A 16,094-nucleotide genomic window follows, 5' to 3' on the forward strand; every position below is an offset into this window, starting at 1 on the left:
GATGAAAAACTATACTAAGACTCACTTTAGTTCCCAAACCATGATGAAAAGAGTTCAAGAAATGTGATGAGAACTAAGTACCATGATCCAAAATAATTGAGACAGGCGCACCATGAGACTTTACAACTTCCTGAAGGAACAACTTTGCATAATCCTCAGCAGAATAAGTAGTCTTCACTGGCATGAAGTGAGCAGACTTAGTCATCTTATCCACAGTGACCCAAATAGAGTCATACTAATTTCGCAACCGCAGAAGGCCGGTAATGAAATCTATATTAATTATCTCCTATTTCCACACCAGGAGATCAATCTTTTGAAGTAGCCCACCGGGCCTCATGTGCTCCACCTTCACCTGCTAACACACCAAACATTTAGATACAAAGTTGGCTACATCCCATTTCATGTTATTCCACCAATGTATCTCCTTAACGTCATGGTACATCTTTGTTTAACCGAGATGAACCATATATCATGATTCATAGGCCTTGGCCAAAATCCTACCTCGCAATCCATCAATATTGAGAACACACAACCTCCATTGATACCTCAAGATACCATCACCGTCGATCTTGAAGGTCATCACCTTCTGCTTACCCACATCATTTTTTATTTTCATTAAGAGAGGATCCATTACCCATTTCTCCTTTCTTTCTAAACCAAGAGATGATTACACCACCTGTTGCACAAATACACCACCATCTTTAGAATCCAAGAAACGAATTCCAAAATTAGCCAAACGGTGAATATCCTTACCAATTCGTACTTATCCTAATCCATATGAGACAAGCTACCCAAGAGCATCAGCAACTATAGTAGCCTTACTTGGATAGTAGTGAAAACTCATATTATAGTTCTCCTACAACTTAAGCCACCTCTTTTGCTTGAGGTTAAGCTCTTTCTGAGTGAAACATACTGAAGGCTCTTGTGATCAAAAAAGATATCAACTGGACCCTATACAGATAGTGACACTAAAATTTAAACATGAATACCATGGATAACAACTTCAAGTCATGATTCAAATAGTTCTTCTCATTAACCTTTAATTGTCTAGAGGCATAAGAAACCACCTTACCACGCTGCATTAAAACACAGCCCAAACCAACTTGGGATGTATCACCATAGACTATAAGACCCTCGGTACCCTCAGGTAGAGTCAAGACTGGAGCTGAAGTCAACTTATCTTTTAACTTTTCAAAACTACCCTCACAAGCATCAGACCAGAAGAATTTTACCTTTTTCTGCATCAACTTAGTTAATGGAGCAATAATAGAAGAAAATCTCTCCATGAACCTCATATAATAACCAGCTAAACCCAAGAAGCTCTGAATATTGGTTGGAGTCGTGGGTCTAGACCACTCATTAAACACAATTTTTTGAGGATCCACCATAATCCCTTCACTAGACACGACATGACCCAAAAAAGTTACGACATTCAACCAGACTTTATATTAAGAGAGCTTAGCATACAACTGCTGATCTTTTAAATTCTGCAACACATGATGAGGTGATTAGCATGATCCTCCTTACTCTTAGAGTACACAAAGATGTCATTAATGAAGACAATCATAAATAGATCCAGAAACTGATGGAAGACCTTATTCATAAAATCCATAAATGTTACAGGGGCATTGGTCAAGCCAAACGATATCACCAAGAACTCAAAATGCCCATATCGAGTATAGAAGGCCGTTTTAGGGATATCTACCTCCCTAATCTTTAACTGATTATACTCAAACTGCAGATCGATCTTAGAGAAGAATTTGGCACCCTGAAGCTGATCAAAGAGATCATTAATTCTAGGAAGAGGGTACTTATTTTTTACCATCACCTTATTTAACTACTGGTAATCAATACACATTCGAAGGGACCCATCCTTATTATGCACAAATAACACTGGTGAACCCCACGGAACATACTAGGACAAATGAAACCATTGTATCAAAGATCTTTCAACTGCTTCTTGAGTTTTCTTAACTCAGCTGGAGCCATTCTATACGTGAAAATAGAATTTGGACGAGTGTCCAAAACAACATCAATACTAAAATTAATCTCCTTATAGGGAGGAACACAAAGAAGATCATCAGGAAAAAACTCAGGGGATTCATTTACCGTAGAAACAAAATTCAAAGAAGGACCTTCCATTAGAATCTTTATCCTGGACCAAATGATAGAGACAGACTTTGGAAATCAACTTCCGGGCTCTAAGATTTGTATGAATTTTCCCTTAGGAAATAGAGAACCACCCTCCCATTCAATAATTGACTCATTTAGGAATTTAAATATGACCTTACAAGTCTGACAGTCTAAAAAAACATAGCATGAGTGAAACTAGTCCATCCCCAGAATAACATCAAAGTTAATCATGTCTAGCCTTATCAAGTCTACCATAGTATCTTTACTACCAACAGATACCACACACCTCTTATAGACTCTTATGACAACCATAGAGTCTCCTACCAGGGTAGAAACAGAAAAAGGTCCAACATACACTCAGGACCAAAATCAAAATACACAACTACAAATGGGGTCACATAAAAGAGAATGGACCCTGAATTAAGTAAACAATACACATCAAAGGAAAAGAGTTTCAACATACCAGTAACAACATTCGGAGATGCCTTAGAATCCTGACGAGTATCAAGTGCATACAAATGATTCCGACCAGGGTCGAAGCCAGAAATAAAAGCAGTAACAGAAACATTGGTTCCTCTCCTTCTGACCTTGTTGGCCCCAGAAGAAACTCTAGAGGAATAATACCACTGCATATGCCTAATCTGACCATAGCTAAAATATTGGTTCCTCTCCTTCTCACACTGACCATGGTGGAGTTGACCACAAAATCTGCAAGGATGATAAGAGGGTGTTGACTGGGCCTTACTTTCCTGAGATTGGGCACTCTGTGCCCTAGAAGCATCACCACCCTAAAAATATCATTCTCCAAATGACTTTAAGTAGGGAGCACTAGTCGTCGAATAGGAGTTAGGACTCCTCCAATTCTTCCTCTTTGGCCACTTCTCTTTTGTTTTTTGGCCTCCACTCTATTCTAAAAACCAAAACCTCTTACTCTATCCCTCACTAGTCACAGCCTTCTTTTTTTCTCCTCTTCAACCTGTTGCATATATATAACCAATCTGGAGTTGTTCATGTCCTTGTTCAACAAGGCAGCCTTAGTCTTAAGTATCAACTCACGAGATAATCTCAAAGTAAACTTTCTTATCCAGGCCCTCATATTAGATACCAATTCCGAAGCATACTGGGACAATTGATGAAATTTCAAAGCATACTCCTTGACTATCATCCTTTCTTGCTTTAAGTTAACAAATTCTTCCACCTTCGCCTCCCTCAACTCCTAAGGAAAGAAATGATCCAAAAGTGCACTAAAAAAGTCATCCCATAAGGTAGAACCAACATCCTCACCTCTCTACTATTCCCACTCTTTGTACTTCTAGTACGCCACATATTTCATTTGATAGGCAACAAACTCTACACCTTCAACCTTCAAAGCATACATAACCTGGAATACCTTCTCTATCTCATCAATAAATTTTTGAGGATCCTCCTCAACCTTTGTACCAGTAAGCATCGGAGGATCTAACCTCATAAATTAGCCAACTCTAATGGCCTCAGATAAACCTAGAGTAGCAGAAAAACCCGACTGTTGTGACTGAGATATCACCAGCTGAGTCAACAGGGTAATGGAGCGATGAAACTTAGCATTAGTAACATTCTTGAGAGGCGACAGAGTATGAGTGCCACCCTCGGGAGTAGGATCAGTGAGGACAAGAGGGACTCATTAAGGATAGTCAGATGTAGCGACCCTAGACCAAGTAAGAACCCCAGAAGTTGGATAAGCTCCATCCACATTGTCTTCAAATGGGACAAAAGAGTTTACATGAACATCAAGTATTCTTGGAGGCATGATCTGAAAGACAAGCAAACAAAAATTAGAAGAATCCAAGGCCTTAGACTCTATAGCTCGAAATTAAGACAACAAGAAAGAAAAATATTCCTAAATGTCTCATAGACTCTCTCTTATACGTATGACATTCTATACACCCATAAAAGAGACTCTACTTGATACGACTTTGTTAGACACCTAATGACACCAAACCTAGGCTCTGATACCAACTTTGTCATGACCTAAATTAGGTTCTGGCCGTGATGGGTATCCTAAGTGCCACGTGGAACGGGGATACCCCCTTCACCTAACTTAGTCAACACAACAACCTCGAAGTCGGTTGAATGTTGAACATGTGACAAGATACAAGTTTAATTATATAAAGACATCAAAGTATAAACATAACCAATACTATCAGGTATTGGCATCAATGCCAATACCAATACCAATTCTGATACCGCTACCGATATCGTCCATACCAACAATATTCTGACAAAGCCACTAATCAAATCCAAAGTGTATCCGGTTGGGACATGCCCCCGACCATAGCCAAAACCAAGTCTAAATAAAGTCTGAAACATAAGATATAAAGACTATGAATTAAGCCTTCCAAAGTATCGAATATTACCACTTTAATATTAACTCATGAACCAACTCAAACACCTGATCATTGTGTAGAAAAGGTAAAAGAAGCTCCAGTCCCTGTATCGCATGGGGATACAATATTCAGAGACAGTTAGGGATGAAACACTGGCATATAACTCAGGAATAGAGGAATAAAATAATGCCATCATTCAAAACCAAGTCAAATACTCATATGCAATCATATATATATAGATATAGTATCGGGATAGGAAGCAAAGCTTAACATGAACTTTTAAAACCTTAACCTGGGTTGTGTAGCATAACCATCATATAAAAAGGCATCCACAGGCTATATGGGACAAGCTCTCCCCTAGCTGGAAGGGCCCCAGTAAGTGTAGCCTTATGAACTATAAAATATCTATAACTGTATATGCCATTATGAGGGACACAAATCTTCTGCCATAATAAATGTGAATTAAGCACCAATGTATACAATATGGGGGACTCGAACCTCCCATTCATATATCCATTTGGGGGACTCAAACCTCCCGGTCATATACATACCCACATCGGCTAGCATGATTTCCAATGTTAGTCCTTCGAACTCTACTTTCACGGCTCGGCTACATATCCTGCTTTAAAGCCCAATTAAAATATTCTTTACACATATGCACAACCATTAATCCAATTGCTTACCTAAGACATCCCGTTGGTATCATCATACCAACCACACTTGCAAGCGTACACCATGCCACAATTATTATTAGTCAACTTTGGGACTCAAATCCATTATCTAAACAAAAACCTTAATTCAATTCAATATATAGGGACTCAAATCCATTTAGTCAATCAAGCCACTAAGGTTATGCTTTAAATCAATTTATTATCATTAAAACCTTCATAAACCATTTACCAATCATCAACATTCATAGGCCAATGTCATAGTTGAAAACACAATTCATATGTGACAAGATTTTTTTCATTTACATTTTCACAAACATGTTGAGGGCATACCATAATCAAACTATTATTCAAGCCAAAAACTGTCAAGTTAGGGCTAACCATGACTCCTTATTTTAAATCATAATTTCCAAGCACCCATATGTGCAAAACTATTACCAAAACATGTATAATCATATTTTAAGGCATGAGAAAACAATACTCAACATTTTGCATTCAAATCCTCAGCCATGGCTTTCAAAAAAAATGATTAATAAACCATGAACAATGTATAAAACATATTGATATCACCATGTTAATCTCTAATACAAAAACCAAATGAATTAGGGGCCCAAATTACCCTTGGAAGCATCATCAGTGTTACCTTTTAGCCATCCAGTTTCAGGAGGAAACCATTTCACCAATTTCAAAGAAGAGTGGTTGTTGTAGAATTGAAGCTCAGTAGTTATATTATGCCATTTCCAACTGGCAACCTCTATTTTGAACCTGATTTTCATGAACTTAGCAATAATATCATCTACTTTCTTAATAATCTTTTTTTCTGAATAAGCACCCCCATGTAGAACAATGTTTCTTCTTTTCCCTAGAAACAAAAGAATAATTATAGGAACAACATTAAAGAAAGATCTCAATCTATGATTACCTCCATGAGTTCTCCATATTCTGATACTTTGTTTCACATTCATTCTATGAACTGGGATTGAAAATAAAGACACACATAGATTGGTAATGAGTTGAGAACAGAGTTGATGAGAATCAATATTACTCCCAGAGAAAGATATTGTGCCTTCCATATCCTTAAGCAATTTCTCCTTTTAGCAAGACGTGGCTAATTATTTCTCTTTCTGGGTTACTACAGCAAACACAATTCTCTGCAATCACAGGATTCCAGTTATTCATCAAAACAACAACTGGAATTCGACCTTTCCAAATCCTCCAAGTTAAGAATGATAATTTAAAAAGCACTCTTTTATGCCAGATTACCCTTAAATCTTCATTTTTATTAGCTCTTTGCCTAAAGAGTTCCCATGCACTTTTAGTAGTAAAATTTTCTGTATTATTCTTAATCCACCAAGGTTTATCCATAACATACAAAATCCATATTATTTTTAAAATGTCTTACTACATGTCCTGGCACTTTATCTTGCGTAACCTCATAGTTCCAACCTTCTGCATCTATAAATTCTGATATATCAGTCGAAGGATAGCAAGTTTGTACCTCAGATTGTTGCATAAATAATGGGCTAGTATTTGTCCAATTATCAAACCAAGTATGGAAGTCCCACTGCTAGGATCCCACCATAGACAATGTTCAACTTTGTCTCTACTTTTCAGCATAGCTTTCCCAATTTGAGACCCACTTCTCCATTGGACTAATGTAGGGAGTTGTTTTTTACAATTCTTGTTTCACAAATAATTTGTCCACAAGTTTCTCTGAGTCCTAAATCTCTACCAAAGTTTTACATGCAAAGCTTGAGACACATCTTTCATTGATCTAGATCCCAAATCACCTTCCTGTTTAGGCAGACAGAGTTTATTCCAAGTGCCCAGTGTTTACTTCTTCCTATTTCTTTGTCATGACAAAAGAATATTGCAAAGATTCTCTATATTTCTTTTATAACACTCTTTCATTGGACTACTGTTGACAAGCCATAAAGTGGTACACTTTGTAGCACACTTTTAATCAGAACTTCTTTGCCACCATAAGATAGTAGTCTGCCCTTCCATGCTTGAAGCTTACCTTTATTCTTTTCTATTAAATCAGCATAATGCTCCTTTCTTTTTTGAGTGTGATAAAATACATCCAAGATATTTCAATGGAAAGAAATCTCTATGCATACCTGTAATATGTTCAACCTGAGTTACCACATCAAAAGGAGTATTTTGATGCATATAAATAAAACTCTTCCCCTGTTCACCTATAGACCAGACTCAATCTCATATTACTGCAAAATATTCATTATCTTTTTTATAGAATAAACATTAGAGGGGTCATTAAATAATTGATTAAGAGCTCTTGTCATCACTTTAGTAAAAAGAATAAAAAGTGCAGGAGATAAAGGGCCCCCTTATTTCACTGCCCTTTTCGAATGGAAAAATTCGATTAATTGACCATTCAACAGAATAGAGTAATAATTAATAGATCAGTCTCCAGATTAGATCCACCACTTTATCTGAAAAAATAAGTTTCTTCATCACTTTCATCAAGAAAAACCAAGATATCCCATCATAGGCCTTAGCCATATCCAACTTTAATACTATATTAGAAGGTTTTTCTCTTTTTTCAATATCAGTAATCAACTCTTGAGTAAGTAGAACATTTTCTACAATACTCCTTCCTTTAATAAAACCTGATTAATTAGGGAAATCAATCTAGGTAGAAGATTTTTCAACATATCATGCACAATCGTAGATAGGATTTTATTCACAAAATTACTCAAATTAATTAGTCTCAAATTTGAAAAGGATTGTACATTATTCTTTTTAGGAATAAGAACTAAATTAGTATGGGTAATAGATTTAGGAAGAGTATTACTTATAAAGAAGTCCCACATCATTCTCCTACAATTTTCACCAATAATGTTCAAGGAAACCTCATAAAAAATTCTAGTTAATCCATCAGGATCGCTACTGCCATCACTATTTAGTTTAATAATAGCCTACTTAATCTCTTCCTCATCTAGAATAGCCTCAAAAGCCTTATTCTCTTCTTCAGAAATTACACTGGATATATTATCTAGCAAAGGAAAATTTATGGCATTTTTTTCCTGTGTGAATTATTTTTGATAAAAAAAAAAGATAGACTCACTTGTAATCTAAGATTTATCTAGACTCACTTTTAATCTAAGATTTATCTTCTAACCAACAACAAAAATTATTAAGGATCTTAGTAATCTTCAATCTGTTCCTCTTACCCTTGACAATACTATGGAAGAATATAGTGTTTCATCCTCCATTTTTAAATCAGTCATACCCAGTATTTTGTTGCCAAAAAATTTCCTCTAAATAAAGATACTTGATATGTTTTGCCCTTGGTTTATGCATAACCATTCTATTTAGACGAGTGGGTGATTCTTCAAATAATTTTTCCTTCAACTTAGCTATTTCTTCCTTGATTTTCAACTGGTGAAAGATATCCCCAAAAGTCTATCTGCTCCAGTCATAAAGATATTTCTTTTACCTTTTTAATCTTCCTCTTAAAATCATGAAATAGGTTATTAGAGTAATCAGCATCCCAGTTTTTTCGGATAACATCTAAAAATTTCAGCATGCTTAGTCCAAAAGTGTAGAAACTTAAAAGACTTCTAGAAATTAATTTCAGAGTTATCACAACTTATAAATAGAGGATCGTGATCCAAATCATATCTATCCAAACGCTCCACCTCTACTAAATTAAATCTATCTTGAAAGCCAAAAATATAAAACATTCTATCCAACTTCTCAAAAATGCAGTCATCCCCTGCTCTCCCATTTCACCAGGTAAAAGAACTACCCTTATGATGAACTTAATTAAGATCACAAGATTCAACACAGTCTCTAAAATTCTCTATATCAGTAGAGGTAATAGGCAATCCTCTAATCTTATTTGAAGCATAAAGTATTGAATTAAAATCTCATCCTATAAGCTAAGGTTCAGAGTTTCCATTGGCTATATATGAGATACTATCCCACCGGTCTAATCTTTGAGCTCAGTCACATTTAGATAAGATACTATCCCATAGGATTAATCTTTGAGCTTTGTCACTTTTGGCATAGACTAGAGTCAACAAAAAAGAGGACCCCAAGGGGCTGATCATGTAAGTGCAGAGAGAGTAATTGCTCAATGTCCTTTATCATTACATTAAAACCATAATTCACAAAACACCAATACAGTTATAAAATATGAGAGGCATCTGAAATCTACCTCTATATGTATTGATGTATCTAGATTGCTGAAAAGGTTCCAACAGTGCTATAAAAATATCTTATTTAACCTATTCAAATTTTGAACTCTTTGAAAAGCGTTTTAAGATTTGACCGAGCTGATATTCCATACTAAAGTTTTCATCATTACTTAAAAGGCAAAATAACCTTATGGACCCCTGCACTATGTCGGTTTTATATGTTGGACACTTCTACTTACATGTTTGTCATGTGGACCCCTGAACCCACTAAAAAGCAACATTTTAAATTCTTTTCTGGTGAGTGCAACACACTCTCCTCCTACGTCAGCTGTCATGTCTGCTGCCACATCTGACACGTCTGTCACGTCATCTTCCACGTCATTTTAAAAAAATATATATTATATTAAATTCCAAGTCATTTTTAAAATGCTATATAACAAATTAAATATTAAAATTAATTTAATTAAATAAAAAAAATTATAAATTGTAGAAAAAATTGAATAATCATGCTTTTATTTTTGCTCACAAATTAAACATCAAATCCATTCCAAATAATTAAAATTCTTCTCCAACTAATTTAAATTTTTAACTATAAATTCATATATACAAACATAATAAATTTTTTTGTTTTTAAATTTGAATATTTTTAACAAATTCACAAAAAGTTTAATTTTTTTCAAGCGAAATTCACTAATTTTTTTCAATATTAACTATCGCTCACTTTCAATTTAAATTTAAATTTTAATCACCAAAAAAATAAAAAGATTTCAAATTTAAATGTTAATTAAAAAATGAAAAGAATTGAATTGAGAGGGAAAATAAAAATAAAAAATAAAAAGTGAACGTGTGTTTGGGGGGCTGGAAGAGTGTCGGGGTGAGGTGTGGGGCTGGGGCTGGAAGGGGTATGGGGGTCGAGGTAGGGTGGGGAGGGGTTGGATTGGGCTGGTGAGGTGTGGGGGGTGAGGACGGGGCTGGGGTGGGATAGGATGGGGCTGGGTAAGGTATGGGGGGTGGGGACGGGCTGGGGTGGGGGCGGGAAAGGGCTGGACGGGTGTTGGGGTGGGGTGGGGTGTGGGGGTGGGGGTGCGGTGAGACAGAGCTGGGTAGGGTGTGGGTGTGGGGACGAGCTGGGGTGGGGAGGGAAAAAATATTTTTATTTGTTTAAAATTTTTAAAAATATTTTAAAATTTTTTAAAAATAGTTAAATTAAAAAAGATGGAGGGAAAAAAAGATCTTTTTTTTAAAATTTTAAAAATAATTTTAAATTAATTTTAAAATTTTAAAAATATTTTAAAATTATTTTAAAATTTTAAAAAATAATATTAAATTATTTTTAAATTCTTAAAAATATTTTTAAATTTAAAAAGATGGAGGAAAAAAAAGGACCCTTTTTTATTTTTTTTTAAATTTTAATATTTTTTTTAAAAAATTATTTTAGTGTAAAATTGGTCAAAAATGGACCCCCACTCACCCCCAAGCGAGTGGCTACACTCTCTTTGTCCTAGTCATCATGACCTTGCCACATAAGCAAGGTCAACGGTCAAATGGTGCAAAATGTTGTTTTTTGATGGGTTCAAGGGTGACCTTGCCAAAGGGTGCAAAATGTTGTTTTTTTATGGGTTCAAGGATCCAGATGACAAACGTGTAAGTAAAAGTGTCCAACTTACAAAACCGACATAGTACAGGGTCCAGAAGGTGATTTTGCCTTTTTTAAAGTTTTGACTTTCACTCCCTCTCTTAGGATGAGACCTGGTAAGCAGATTTTTATCCTCGTTAATTTGTTTTTCCTCTTCTTAGCTTGCTTCAGGGACTTGATGGCTCTTGGTGACATGTCAGCTTGTTTGTATATATGCTCCTCTTGATTTTGCTTGTAAACAGTGTCCTCCACCCCTTCTAACATTCCATCAGTTTCTTTTAAACATTCAATTGATGAGTAAGTATTTCATGTAGTACTTTTTTGGGTGATTCTGAATCACCACTCCACATTTGCTCATCTATTGCAATTGGAATGTCAACTATGGAAAGCTTACTATTGTCATGATGTAGATTATCACACTCTTTTTCTTGAAGTGGATTCTTAATCTGATCAATACTGTCCATCTCATCTGTAGTGCTGTTGTCACTTATTTGAGGTGGGTTATGATTTTTTGTTGCATTCTTCTTCTGATCTAGAACTAAATTCATACCTTTTTGCCTTGCAGATTCCTTATTGGCTACTGCTATTAGCTGGCAACTCATTATCATTCTCTTCGCAGTGGAAGGAGGCCTTGGAGACCCATTCTTTAGTTGATATCCCCATTCCCCTTTTCCTTCTTCCTTATTGATTTGAGATATACCCAATGTACTAATATTATTTGATATTTGATTGCTTTCCTCCTCTAATTCTGTTAGTGCATAAAATTGATTATCATTGCAGTTTTCTTAGACGTACTAGCCTTCTTATCTTGGTATCCTTTATTTGGAAATCTTCTTCTTATAGGACTCCACTTATGATCTTGATCATTCCTTCCTCCACCATATACCCTATTTATGTTAGATACCTTCCCTTTGGTTCTATCATTACTGTGTGAAGAATTACCATGCTTGTCATTATCTTCATTCACTTGATTTAATTCCGAATGCAAAATCCAACATTCTTGCTCATTATGTCCCTGAAGCATATATCATTTACAATACTTGGCAAGAAATCATATTGCCTTCTCCATTTTTGCTTCCTCAGTTATTGAATTCACAATTTCCATTTTGACATATTTAGGAAGATCCTCCATAATATCCACTTGCACCTTAACCCTAGTACAACTAGGTCTTGTCTTGTTCATCGTAGCCATATATAAATGAATAGGTTTTCCAACTATAGAAGCTAGTGAGAACAGAGATCCCTTCACAAAGTATGTTGGATTAAGACCAGGGAAAGAGATCCAAGCCATTGTTTGAGTTGTTTCCGCCATAACATTGAACTTAGCATCATATATTATTGGGTCTCATATGATATGAATACCCATCCTTTGCTTTAATGTAATAGACAATTTTCGACATTACATTAACAAAATCTTCAACCCTATCAAATCTCATACGAATGTGACGATTTCTCAATAAATCAATGTTACATCCACCTCTTATATTGAGCTGCCTAAGGAGTTGTAGTTTAAGATCCTCCAAGTCCAGCCACCTATATGAGAACTTCCCAATGATTGCATATTGCAATCCTTCGATCACATTTATTCTATCCACCTCCTCCTCAGTTCACCTAACTCTAGGAATTCCATTAATAAACTATGGCTTCTTAATAGGAATAGGTTCTACCTTACGACTCAAGGTATTACTACCTTCAATATTATTTAAGGGCTTTAGACAGTTTGCATAATTCATAAGAGGCGAAGACAGTCTCAAATCGACTCGCCCGTAGGTTGTGTAGGCAATGAAGGGAACTTGTTGCTATTATTAATAAGAGAGGACTGGCCAGCCATAAATGTTGGCTGACCAGTGGTCGTATTGGCCATTCTGGTGAAATGAGCGATCAACGTGACGGCAAACTAAGTTTTCAAAGAGGGAGAAGCCGATATTGTTCGAAATAAACTAAGAGACCTGCAAAATAGAGGTGCATCGATGAGTAAGTATTTTATGTAGTACTTTGTTGGGTGATTATGAATCACCGCTCCATATTTTTTGTAATAAAAATTTTGAATTAAAGGATATTAAATATTTAAATTTGATAATATTAAGGTTTTAAAAGAAGAAAGAAATTCATGTACTTAAAACGAGAAACCTAAATTGGATGTACAATTTCTTCTCAAAGATTACTTCGAATTTTTTTTAAAAAAAAATATTAGATTTATTAAATCAACAATGCATGTTGCAGGATTTGTTGCTGCACAAAATGGATAGAACCATTATTATCAAAAGAGTTACTATTTTAATCAAACACAACTTAAGAAAAAAATTGAAAGATAAATATTTAAAATTAAAATTAAAATAATGATAGTAGTATATTAGAATCTTGAATTTAAACTATAAGATAATCATTCTATTTTAAAATCTTATCTTTCTAACAAATTGACATAACATTCAATTTTGAATTTGAAGTCTTACTATTCATAATAATAATAATCTATAAATAAATAATAATATAAAATATAGTTGAATTCATTTCATTTATATATCAAATGAAATATAAAAAATTATTATCATTAATAATATTAATAATAATAATTAAAAAAAATTATAGAAGTGAGTGATACATACTTATAGTGATAGAAGGAAAAAGAAAAGAAAAGAGTGGGAAGATTTTTTAAAAAAATATGTGGATTAATCTTATTGATTTCAAATATTTCTCTAAATTCAAATATATACATTATAAGATAAGTATGTATTGTATTTGAAAAAATATGGATAAGCAAGAACAACAAATTGATCTTCTTTTAACAAATAGATATTATATTTGAATTTAAATGAAATTTAAATTGAAATAGAGTTCTATTTTCTTAATTTTTCCTCTCTATATATATAATCAGTAGTAGCGGTGGTAGTATATAGAAGTAAGATAATAGTATCTTCTAAATATAACCACCTAAATAGATATGATATTTGAATTTCAAATTCAAATAAAATTTGAGTTGGAGTGGAGTTCTAACTTTCTCACCTCTTTATATATACTTTTGCAATGATATATAACACCAAACTTCCCTCCCTATCTCTCTTTTTACTGATCTAGCTTTATTCATGAATTTATTTGTTGCATTCTCATGTTATTCAGTTTCTTGAAATATTTTTTATTTAAAATCTTTATTTTTATATGCAGATGAGTGATGGTGATATTATAGGCTATTTTTTTTTAATTATATATGGGTCTAAATTTAAGTAAGTAATTTGTCATTTTAATATTATTCATTTGATTTTTGATAAAAGTAAATACATTTGACTATATAAATGAAAAATAAAATCACTTTTTATTAAGATTTTGAGTCACATATTTAGCTTTTTAAATGCTAACTTTTTGTTACTATTTTTATAGTATTGTTTTATTAAAATAAATGTTCATATATTTTTTTAATTGTATATGGTACTAGAATGTTAAGTATCACGTAACATTTTACCAGATCATGTTTAAAGAAAAAAAAAATATAATGATGCTATAATTGAAAGATAAGTTTAATTCATATTTAAAATACATGGTTTTCTTTATTACAAGGTTTTTGAACTTGAAGAATAATAAAAGAAAAAAAAGCATAAAGTTTCAGTTCATACTGTAAAAAATATAAGTCTAAATTCAATCAAATATAGTATTGTTTGTCTATTCATTGGATAACAAATTAATTTTCAAATTGAAAATTTCAACACAAATTAACTCTTTGTTAGATAAACTTAAAATTCAATCAGTTTGATTATCTTATTTTTTAAACTCTTTAATTTTGAAAACAAAAAATAAAATTAAACTCATAAATAAATTAAAATAAGAAAGATAGCATATTATCGAGGAATATTATGATTTTGAAGCAAAACTAAAAAGTATTATTTTTTAGATTATCCCAACATTAAATGATAATTATTCACATTCTTAATTCATTATAATCTAATTAAGTTGACTTTTTGAAAAATTAAACTAAAATATTATTTTTAGTTTTAACATAAAAAAGTAGAAATTATATTTTCACAAGTTACATAAATATATATAGAAATCATTTATCATATTGACAATTATTTTTTTATATCATAAATTTATATTTATTTTATAGTATGTTAATGTTTGATAATTGAGTTTTGATTAATTAATAAATTGGACTGCTTTGTGCTTCATGTCTCCATATCCAAATTATTTGGATCATATTTTGGGTAAGTATTTTTTAATTATAACGAGCAAAGTCTTAAATTGTGTATATCAATTAATTATAATCCTAATAAATGATGAAATTAATGAACATTAGAATACCAAATCTAAGTAATTTAGATTTAAAATTCAGCATTTTATATTTTGAAAAATAGAAGAACACTCAACTATCATGGCATGTAATACAACAAAAAAGTTAATTTAACGTCAGACTAGATAAAAGTAATTAAATTATAGTGAAAAAAGTATAGAAAAATAAATTGTTGGGGGATAATATTTTAAATTAATTTTGAGAATATAATGGAGTAGTTAGATAATACACATATTATTTATAAATTTTAAATGAAAGAAATTGGTGGAGGGGGAGGGAGGTCTAATAGAATAAAATTTTTAAAGTAAATACAATTAATATTAACAATATGAAATCTTTAAATTGTAAATAATATAATAAAGAAAATATGAAAAATAAAAGCATTTTTTTATAATTATATGATATTTTTTACTCATATAAATTTGATTAAAAATATAGGCGGAGGAGAATATTAACAATTTAATATCTTTAAATTATGAATGATTGTTTTTTACTCATTTAAATTTGATTAAAAGTGGAGAAGTGGGGTGGGGGAAATATAAATAATAGTAGCTTTAAATTGTGAATAATATAATAAAAAAATGAGACATAATTTATTTTTTTATAATTACATGATGTATATTTTTTTAAAAAAATATGGTTAGGGGGGGGGGGGGGGGGGGGGGGGGGGGGGGGGTTTTAAAAAAAAAAGGGGGGGGGGGGGGGGGGGGGGGGGGGGGTAGAGGTGGGGGTAAGTGGACGAGGGTAGAGAAACAAATATTTTATTTTTACTTTTTATTAAAAAATAATATTATAATTGAATCTTTTTTAAGCTAACAGAATTTAACATACTACACTAATTTCTTTTAACAC

This window comes from Capsicum annuum, chromosome 10 (genome assembly GCF_002878395.1).
Source record: "Capsicum annuum cultivar UCD-10X-F1 chromosome 10, UCD10Xv1.1, whole genome shotgun sequence".
Taxonomy (NCBI): domain Eukaryota; kingdom Viridiplantae; phylum Streptophyta; class Magnoliopsida; order Solanales; family Solanaceae; genus Capsicum; species Capsicum annuum.